Source organism: Microtus oregoni, unplaced genomic scaffold (assembly GCF_018167655.1).
Source record: "Microtus oregoni isolate MIOR12 unplaced genomic scaffold, Mior012 000003F_ref0000135, whole genome shotgun sequence".
Classification (NCBI taxonomy): domain Eukaryota; kingdom Metazoa; phylum Chordata; class Mammalia; order Rodentia; family Cricetidae; genus Microtus; species Microtus oregoni.
The window spans coordinates 38985832-38996727 of NW_024543062.1; the positions used below are offsets into that span (position 1 = coordinate 38985832).

General features: G+C 37.6%; 1 pseudogene; it reads right to left on the bottom strand.

The window, feature by feature from the left end:
- Positions 1-7369: 7369 nt before the first annotated feature.
- LOC121446190 lies at positions 7370-8126 on the bottom strand (annotated as a pseudogene).
- Positions 8127-10896: the final 2770 nt, after the last annotated feature.

Genomic DNA, 10896 nt, shown 5'->3' on the forward strand with positions numbered 1-10896 from the left:
TCAGGGATACTTTGAAATATTGTTTTACTTAGAGACAAGCATCATGCTCACCTCAAATAATTTTAATAGATTTATACAATAGTTCCACGAAGTATCTCAAAAATAGAAGAATTTAATGTAATTGATTATTTAAACAGTCATAAATAATTGAAATGAATAAAGTTGCTTTAGTTTGAAAATTTGTTAAGCAACTTTGGAGATTTTTCTCTAAATTATCGGTTTCATTTGTTTTTATAATAGAAAATAAATTTATGCACTTTTGATTTCAGAAAATTGCATCAAGCATGAAATATTGCAGTCTATGGGTTTTATTCTAATGCTTTGTAATCTGATTACACCATTAGCTACACACCAAAATAGTAATGCATAGTCTTTCATTTCCACCTGAAATTATATGGGGGCATATTTGGAACTATCAAAATTCTCCACCAGTGTCTTTAGTTTAATGTATGGATGATTAAATGAATCTTGTACATGCACAACATTTGGCCACAACTGTACACATGTGATTTTTTTTTCCTCAAAGATAAGTTTCACTTTGTGTAAGACAAAGCCTGAAAAAAATTGTCCCCTTTAGTGGAAAGCAGCACACAGGTAATGCTTAGAATGGCAGGAAAGATTTGGTTATGCTCTGTGGAGTAGAAATTGGTTTTTGTTAAGAAAAAAATATCTTTCAGCCGGTCGGTGGTGGTGCACACCTTTAATCCAAGTACTTGGGAGGCAGAGGCAGGAGGATCTCTGTGAGTTTGAGGCCAGCCTGGTCTACAAGAGCTAGTTCCAGAACAAGTTCCATAGCCACAGAGAAACCCTGTTTCAAAACCAAACAAACAAAAAAATTTCCTTAGGGAACACTGTTCCTCTTTCTTCTGAGAAAAGCTGTTTCAATTTGTGATGAACTCACATTAGAGCATTTTTCTCTCCTGTTGTCACTGAGATTCATGGGAACACTTGCTATGAGTACAAATGGCATTGTAGACATATCATTTGATTCATGTGAAGGTTAAAATGTTCCTCTTCATTTGTATCCAATATGTTATTTGTAATTACATTATGTATCAACAATAATTACTCTTATTCTGTTTGACACAACTTATTCCACTACCTGGTTCATAAAAAACATCATAAACAATACTGGACATATCCTATCAGAGCTTTGTGGGATTAATCTAATGGCAAGAAGGATTATTAATATAATATACATATAAACATGGCATATTTACTAGCTTTGTATTTTTCCTATATATGAATTTCTACTAATATTCACATTGTATTTTAAGATTTCTTTTAATTTTTATTTATTGTGTATCAATTAATTAATTAATTAATTAAAATATGAGTGCTCTGTCTGCTTGAATACCTACATTTCAGAAAAGGTCATCAGACCCCCACTTGGTTGTGACCAAGTGGTTGCAAGTTTGTGAGTTCAGGACCTCTGGAAAAACATCCAGTGCTCTAAAACACTGAGCCACCTTACTACCATCTCATCATCATACTTAAAAAAAATAAAAGGATAATTTCAACTGAAATATATTCCTATATTAAGTTTTAAATTCAGACTAATCCAAGACTTTATCTATTGCATTTTTGTATTCGTGAGTCATACTCATTAAGAAAAGTATCAGTTTATTTTTGATCTAATCTCTCCTACACTTGATTTTAGTCAGGTTCAAAAGCAATAGAGGTAATTTCCTAAAAAGAAATTATATGTTACTCCCTGTGCATATTTTCCTATATGCCAACATTTCTAATTCACATTCCCATCATGATTCACTTTTCGAAGTATAAATTGTTATGCCTTACTTCATTACATTCACATTTCATTCTTGCCAAATTATAAAAATATTTGTAAAATTAAGAAGATGCTAATTATTGAACTATCAAAAATTATATATTGCTACTTTTAATACTAATTAGATATAAGATCTAACATGGAATACTTTATATATGAAAATAAAAGTAAAGACGTCTATCAAAGATACTCTAATTACCAATTTAAAATTTTTTTCACAGTCCTTTTGACTTAAAAATCATTAAATTTGCTTTTCTAACTTAAAATATCATATTATAGGAAGGAATGAATATGAGGACCAGTAAATGGAGGTGGATAATGAGTATAATTAAAGTATATAATTTAAAATATAGTTATGTAACATTGCTTTGTACAATGAATATATCAAAAATCCACTCTGTATTTCCAAAAACATCTGTAATAGAATTTTCTCAAAAGAATGTTCCACTATGCCGGGCGATGGTGGCGCACGCCTTTAATCCCAGCACTCGGGAGTCGGAGGCAGGCGGATCTCTGTGAGTTCGAGACCAGCCTGGTCTACAGACCTAGTTCCAGGACAGGCTCCAAAGCCACAGAGAAACACTGTCTCGGAAAAAAAAAAAAAAAAGAATGTTCCACTATGAGAAAATGAACTATTTTTTGTCTGAACCTGGGATAATTCATTTATTATAATTTCTAATTCCATGAATTTTCCTATAAGCATCATAATTTCATTTTTCTTTCCATTTACCTTATGATGGGTATCTACACAGTGTACATCTCCTAGCTGCTATGAATAATAAGTAACAAAAATAAATAAATAAGACTCTGAGTGATAAGATATAGAGTCCATCAGATTTGTACCCAGGAATGATAAGACTGGGTAAATCTTTACAATGCCTGAGAAAGATTAGATTCTCACCAACAGTTGATAAAGCTTCCTTCCTCTTTTATCTCAGCTTCACCAATGTTTGTTTCTTGATGTTCTAAGTCAGGTGAAACAATCACTCAATTCTTTTAATTTTGATTTACCTGATGACATAGGTTTTTGTTCACTTTTAAAGATGTTTACTCACTGTTGGTATTTTTTCTGATAAGGAATTTTTCATTTTATTTGCCTATTTATTAGTTAGAACAAATGGAGGTAGCATTGTTTCTGTAGTTGTTTTAGTTCTTTGTATTTCTCTCTCTCTCTTTTCTTCTCTCTGAGTGTGGGTGTGTAGTGTAGCTCATTAAACAGGAAAGGGGAATATTTGAATGGAAAAATAAATAGGTCATAAAAAGTTTAGGAAAGGAAACATAATTTTAAACAGCATAATAGAACACATGTGATATGAAAGAAGAAGATGAGTGGGGGAGAAAGACTAACAATGCTAACAATGTGCATGAAAATCACATAATGAAACCCATACCCCCCCCCCCGTGTGTGTGTGTGTGTGTGTGTGTGTGTGTGTGTGTGTGTGTTGAGTTTGGATACGTACATAAAATAATGTTCTGCCATGATCTCCATTATTTTCTTCCCATCCCTTAGCATACCTGCTGAAATTCTGATGCACTTTCTTGTTATCATGAGGTTTTGCTAGTCCAGTGCAAAGTAAAGCCATGATCTTACACATTCTGGGTAAACATTCTACCAGTGTGTGACTATTATTGTTTTGTTAAATATCAACCTCTCCAGAAATTGACTTACACAATACAAAATTTACCATCCAGTGCTTCTTTTGGCACTTGTAACTTTAAAAAGGTTGCATAGATGCAAACGTCTTCATCAGAGAACGTACCCAGTGAATTGTTCCTGGGAGGATGAACTCTTCCCTAGAGCTCTCTACTCTGTCTATTCCCAAGAAATAATAAACAAAGGTTTGGATTGTCATTCCTAACTCATCATAAAAGATAATAAATTCTACATGTTTATCATTAAAACATTTCTCTTAAAGAGACCACTTTCTTTTCAAGCAACTTAGTCCTGCATTAGTCCTTCAGGGAATTTTTTGTCAAAACCAGTATAGGTTTGGAAAAAAAAATGCCTTGTATCTGAATCTGTGGATAAAGAAGTTGTAGCTACAGGCAGAAAACCAGTGCAATGTGTTCAGAATAACAAACATATATCATGCATATGTGATTTTGTGTATGTTTTTATTTAAATAGAATTATATCACTTCTCCTTCAACTTCCCTTCCATAAAACATTCCTATGCCCCCAATTCTCAAGTTTATAGTCTCTTCCTTGATTATCATTGTTACAAGCATATTACTCTTTCATTTCCTATATAGTTTCAGATGGTTAGTGTACACTAAGAAAATTGAGAAAACCTCGCTTTTAATTTAAAAAGTGAGTAATGAGAAGTATTAAATTTAATTTAAACTTATTACAAATTATAGGTCATAACCATCTTAATATTCTTTGAATTTTAGGATAATAATGAAACCAATAGTTTTGGTTACCAATCACTCATTTGCTTTTTATCTCATTAAGAACTGTGAAATCACATAATCCTATACAATAATACTTAATAATCTTAAGTAAATCTTAAGTAAAGTCCATTTTGTTCAAATGGCCCTATTGATATTATTAAGTGCAAATCTGCATTAGACACAAAATTGTATGAGAATTCATAATTAAATTAGGAATCTCTTCTCTGTTCTTAGAGATCAAATTACATATCTTCGGCACTGTGCTGCCCATTAATATAGAAGCATAAAGTTTGAATGAGTCTTTGATGCAGGTTTTCTACACTAGACATTCACACCAGGAAGGCAGAATGGTACCCATGCACTCCACTGCTATACCTACAGCATCCACTATAGGAATTTAGTGCAGGCCTCAAAGCACTTTCCATGGAAAGAAGAGAGAAAGAAAAAACGTTTTACAGAAAGAAAGCTAGGAAGAATGACAGGATGTTACTGGGATTAAGCAACTAATTTGGTGATGAGGGGGGAGATACTTCAAAGGGGAGGAAATAATGAAATACCATATTTGAATAATGAATGTGTGGCATCACAGTTCTTCCAACAATTGTCCCTGACTGATTAATAAAAATTCCCAAATAACTAAGACTTGACAACATTAAATTCACCATGACTATAATTCACATATATAGGAAATTTTAATAAGGGGGTTGGACAGTTATCATGCCTTTGCATATATACATGTAACAACCATCAATGAAAAGGGGGGTGGCATGCATGTAATGATAGTCTCAAAATATTAAAGGGATGATTAAAATAGCTTACTGTGTCTTTAATGATGAGAGTCTGAGAACACTGAAAAATATATTTCCATCTTGCCCACTATGTTATCATCATTTAGAAAAATTAGAGCCACTTGGATTATATTGGAGTAGTACCTGGCAAGATTTTAACATTAGTGACCTGGCCTTTCACACTCATACATCTCAGAGGCTTCTATTACCCAATTTCTGCCTGTTTCCCTCTCTGTCTATTTGCAAAATTGGTATGATTCTTGGAATACATTCTAAGTAGTACAGATTTCGAAGACACAGAATTATATTACCCCTTCCAGGGAGATCATTGAAGAACTACTCAAGCCCTCCTTGTTACTTAGCCTCTCTAGATCTGTAGATTATATCATGGTTATCCATTATATCAAATAACATAGGTATCTAGGGTTGACTGGTAACATGTGGAGATAAAAACAAGAGGGATCAGGTTATTGATGGATTGTTGGAGAGAGAATACTGGGAGAGACAACTAGAATTGGAAGTCATTTCATGGGCAAGGTGGTGAGGGATAATTCTGTATTCTGCCAATTACATTTTAAATAAATGCTGATTGGCCAGTAGCCAGGCAGGAAGTATAGGCAGGACAACCAGACAGGAAGTAGAAGTGGGTCAAGGATAACAGAAGAATTCAGGAAAGGAGGAAGCCCATTCCTCCCCAGTCCTGTCCATACACCAAAGAAGCAAGACATGACCTGCTCTGCTGAAAAAAGTACCGAGCCATGTGGCTAACATATACTAGAATAATGGGCTAATATATGTTATAAGAGCTAATATGAAGCCTGAAATAATGGGCCAATCAGTGTATAACTTATGGAGACCTCTGTGTGATTTTCTTTGGTGCTTACCAGCTGTGGGAACTGGGCAGGACAGAAACCCCAACAAGCAGACCCTCATGTTATAGCAAGGTATAAACTCGGTGCAATAGATATTCCCAGGACTTTATGTGAGAGACACTAGCTAAGACTTTTGTTAATGGGGTCATAGAAAGCCTGACATAGCCATCTTCCATAATTAGGAAAGTCTTTCAGTGGAGGTATTGGGATACCAATCCATCCACAAAATCTTTGATGTAAATTTTTTCTGGCCTGCAAAATGTGCTGAGGTAAAGGTGTCACAGAACTTGTGGGTGTAACCAAACAAGATTGGTACAACTTGAGATCCATGCCATGATATAGACCCCACCCATGACACTGCCTGGAGGACTAGTACCCAAAAGCTGGACAGTTAGAGACACGGGATAGAACCAACCATGACTGACAATAAAAATCAATGAAATGATTCCTGCTGAAATTCCGCTGTACTTAAGGATTGCTACATAGTAAAGTTGTTACCACTAAGGCTTCTCCCAGCAACTGATGGGAGCATATGCTGAGACTCACAGCCAAACATTAAGTGGAACTTGGTAAATCCTGTGCAATATAGGAAAGAAGAATTTAATGAGCCAGAGGGGTCAAGGACACCACAAGAAAACTAACTTGGGCTCATAGGGGCTCAAAAAAACTAAACTAAAAATCAGGGAGCATGAATGCGTGTGACTTCGGCCCTTTGTATACTTGCCATGGTTGTATAGCTTGGTCTTCTTGTGGGACTTCTAACAACGGGAGCAGAGGCTCTCTGAATTTTTTGCCTGCTTTTATGACCATTTTTTTTACTCCTACTAGGTTGCCTTATCCTGTAGTGATCTTTTGTTTGTACTCTAATAAATAAAATTTGTCTGAAGATTAGAGGACAGAGCTAGCAACAAATTAACTATAGAGGTACAGACAGATAGGAAATGATATGGCTGGATAGAAAGAGGAATATAAGGAAGAAGAAATTAGGAGTTTAGTTCTTTTTTGGCTGAAGGAATTAGCAAGGTAAGAGTTGGCTATGGCTTGCTACTTTCTCTCTGATCTTGCAGCATTTACTTCACTATCTGACTCTGGGTTTTGGTTTGTTTTTTTCCCCCTGAATCCAATGCCTTTATTTTTATTTGATGATGCACAGGCAATAATAACACACCTAGCAACTCCAGGAACTTTTGCTCACACTACTGAGAAGCAAGACTTAGCCCTTTCTCTGGGGCTTTGCCTCAGCACAGTAGCCCTGTTCTTTAGAGCTACAGGACACCAACACCTGTGCAGCCGCCTGCCCCAGCTGAAATGGAAGCCTTGGGTTATCTCATGGGGAGAGAACTCTAAAAACAAATCTCAGAAGATGCCACCCTGCCTGGTTCTGGGCGAGTCCTTGTCAAACCCTGTAGAGACAACACTAGCCCTCACCCTCACGTGGAGCAGAGTGTCTTTACTTTTCAGAGTTGCAAATCTTAAATTAACAACACAAGGATTCCATCAAAACAACAAACACCCCCTAGATAGAGCCTAAATTCGAGCAAACATAAACCTGGATACGATTATTAGAATCATAAAGATAAACAGCGGGAAGTCATTCTCTACCTCTATCCTAGCACAGCTCAGAACTCCCTGCGAGGGGGTAGGAAGGAGGAGAAACAGCATGCTTTGTACAACTTGACAATACTGTGGGGGTCCCCAGGACTGCTGGTCTCTACGGCTCCTCCATTTTCCAGAGAGCTGCTCATACAGCTTGGGCATGTAGTCGTCCCACTCTGCCTGGTAACGTGTGCCCGCCACCAGGGCTCCCAGGTGATACTTCTTGCGGAAGGCCTCCAGCTTGAACTTGCCAGGATGGTCTCCTGACGTTGCTGAGGATGGGTTCGTCACATTTCAGTGGCTTGTCCTGTTCATACACCAGCCAGACATAGAGGTGGAGGCCCGTGCCACTGGGAGGCCCAGAGCCCACTTAATCAGAGAGGATCTTGCTGCTGCTGATGTCATTGCCCTAAATGTTGACCACCAGAAAATGGTACCACTCCCTGAATTTGGGGTCCTTCCTACTGGGAGCATCTGGGTCGGTGAGGACCAGGGTGTAGAGTTTCCCTGGGTCACGGCCATCCCACGAAATGCTGCTGGGCCTATTCGAAAACTGGGTGGGCGTCAGCACTTTGCCCAGTTCGTCCACCTCCACCCCGGCGTAGGCGACCAACAGCCCGTGCTGGGGACGCTTGTCCACCTCCTGCAGGCTCAGTTGACTGGACCACTGGCTGATGTAGGCAGGCATGGCGACAATGAAGACGAGGACTCCCTGACTCTGGGTTTTTGAGACCATTTAGAACTTGTGCCTCAGTTAACACACAACTTTAAAAGGAAGTAATTTGTGAAAAAGTCATTTGCCTATGTGCAAAGGCCCCAAAACGTGAGCCTATTGCCATCTTTTCTGATAGTCAGAGAGTTGGAGGTTGCTCAAAATGGTGGACAAGTGTAGCCGCACGTCCAAACTCAGGATGTGTTTACTTGGTTATTCTGACATTAAGATAGCTCATACAGATAGATCTATTCCATCCTGACAGATGAGATAGCTCATACAAATAGATCTATTCCATCCTGACAGCTGGTCAGCATATTTAAGTTTACATCTGTTACTTCTTTTGTAATTGACGGTTACCTAGGGAAGAGTTGTTTTCAGGATACTTGGTCTAGGGTGGCTTCACTGCCTAAACAACAAAATGCTAATGACTTGATGTCTCAAGTGTTAAAGCAATTAACAGCTCAAGTGGTCCTTTGTATCATGTTAAAAAAGTCTTTTGTTGCCTCCTTGCCTTTTTTGTATTGGGGCATAAAAATATATAAAAAATATAAAACCAAACAATTTCAATATTCACTAAAATGTCCTCTCTATACTATTATATAGTTTCTGGTTTTTTTTTTACATGTCTTAATAATTTTTACTTAAAATTTATAAATCCCCACACCTCTACAAATGGTGTTTTTGTCGAGGCGGGTCCTGACACTTGTGGCCTTGAAGCTCCTAGCACACACCTGAACTACAGGCTAGGGCTCCTACCAGAGTCACTACTACAGTGGCTAGGTTTTCTTTTCTTTTAAACTTAAGCCTATGAGTGAGTCTGGGATTTTCCTGTGTAACCTCTCTACAACATTCTCTGGTTGCCCACACAAACTACAGAAGCACCTGGCCTCCTAAACGCCACAGGATTTACCCACCTAAGACCACCTGGTTCTACCTTTATGCTACTCCTTCCACACCGGCTTCTTCTGCACAATCCCATGTGCATTTTAGAAAGCTGACTTCCTCTCCCCTGTGGATTGTGGGCTCCCTGTGAACCCTGTCATGAAGGTGCTGCAATATCTGTCTTGACACTTGCTCAGGCTTCTACTCTTGTTGCAAACATTGCACACTCTTAGCTCATGGCTACATGCTAGCATCTGCATCTGTCCTCAGCCAGACTGTGACCATCTGTGCTCTCTGTTCAGATGTGCTTCACCTCACATTTCACCATCATTGTCAGCAGATTTGGTGAGACAACTGGGAACTCTTAATGGGAGGAATTAGTTATAAGAGAGAGTTTTATCCATGTTAAAAAAAGGGGGGGGGGGGGAGAAATGCTACTATAATGGAGAGAGTTGGGTCTCTGTATGATTACACAATTGATGGTTTAAAATTGAACACATAATCAATTCAGCCAGGATTGGCATAATGTTGATTATCATTTTGATCACCTTTACTATTGGCTGGATAATTCTTGGTTTATCCATTTAAAAGCTAATTAATATGACTGCCAAAATACAGGCCTTAGAAAAACCTATTAAAACAGATCATAGAGATATTTAGAGACAGGCAGGGGAAATTAAAGGGGAACAAATCTCAGCATTGCGCTTTAAGGCTAGAGAGAAACAGTTTAAGGTTTTTAAACAACCAACTTTAATTTATCCAGTAACAGTACAGGAACAACTGCTAAATGATAGATATCCCTAAAGCAGTACAAGAGCTGAATGAATTCCTGTAGAAATGTTAAATTTAAGGATATTCAAGGAAGGGATAGTCTCATAGAGCATGAATTCACCTTTTGGGAAGTAGATGTTAAACTTGCTATGGAATTATCTCAAGAATGGAGAGATTTGGTTATAGCAGTCATTGAGCATGGTCCTCCATACCAGTATAGGAACTGGTGAAAATATGAGGTTAAGACCATAGAACAATAGATTAGGTCTAGAAGTATGAGAATCTCCCAAGAACAACTTCTTGGAAAGCAAGATTATGATAATGTACAAAGGCAATCTCTATATGATGAACACAGTCTGGATTTGTGCCATATAGCAGTTTTGAATACTTGGGACAGAACTGGAAAAGGGGGAAAGAAAATTGAGCCATTTACTAAAGTCATACAGAGCCCAAAGGAAACCTTCACGATTTATTCAAAGATAGACTTCAACAGTAAATGGAATAATAACAATTTCAGAAGCTAAACAAATGATAATTGAGTCTCTGGAATTCAAAAGTTCCAATGCACATTGCTAAAGGTGTAGCACCACGAGGTGTGGCTTATCAAGAAAGATCTTAACCTGCTTCTGTGTCGGGTGGGAGAATAATGGTGACTGCCTGACTCAGCTTCTTTCTCCCAGCATTCTGTTCTGTCTGCTCCACCTACCTAATTTTCTGTCCTATTAAAGGGCCATGGCAGTCTCTTTATTTAACCAATGAAATTAACACAAAACAGAAGACTCTCCCCCATCATTTTCCCTTTTTCTGTTTAAACAAAAAAAAGAACGGCTTTCACTTTAACATAGTAAAATTACATATAGCAAAACAGTTATAAAGCAAGAATTATAGTTACAATAAAACTAACCATTCTTTAACTCCATCAAAGAATCCAGAAGGATATAATATTACCTAAGCAAACAAGAAGTAAGCAACTTCCAAAACTCTAGAAATGACAGAGACATCTCACTGCCTGGACAGGCACCCAAAGTTCTTTTGTATCATTGGGGCATCCATCTTTGGCCTTCAGGACCATAGTTTCCAACAGACATTT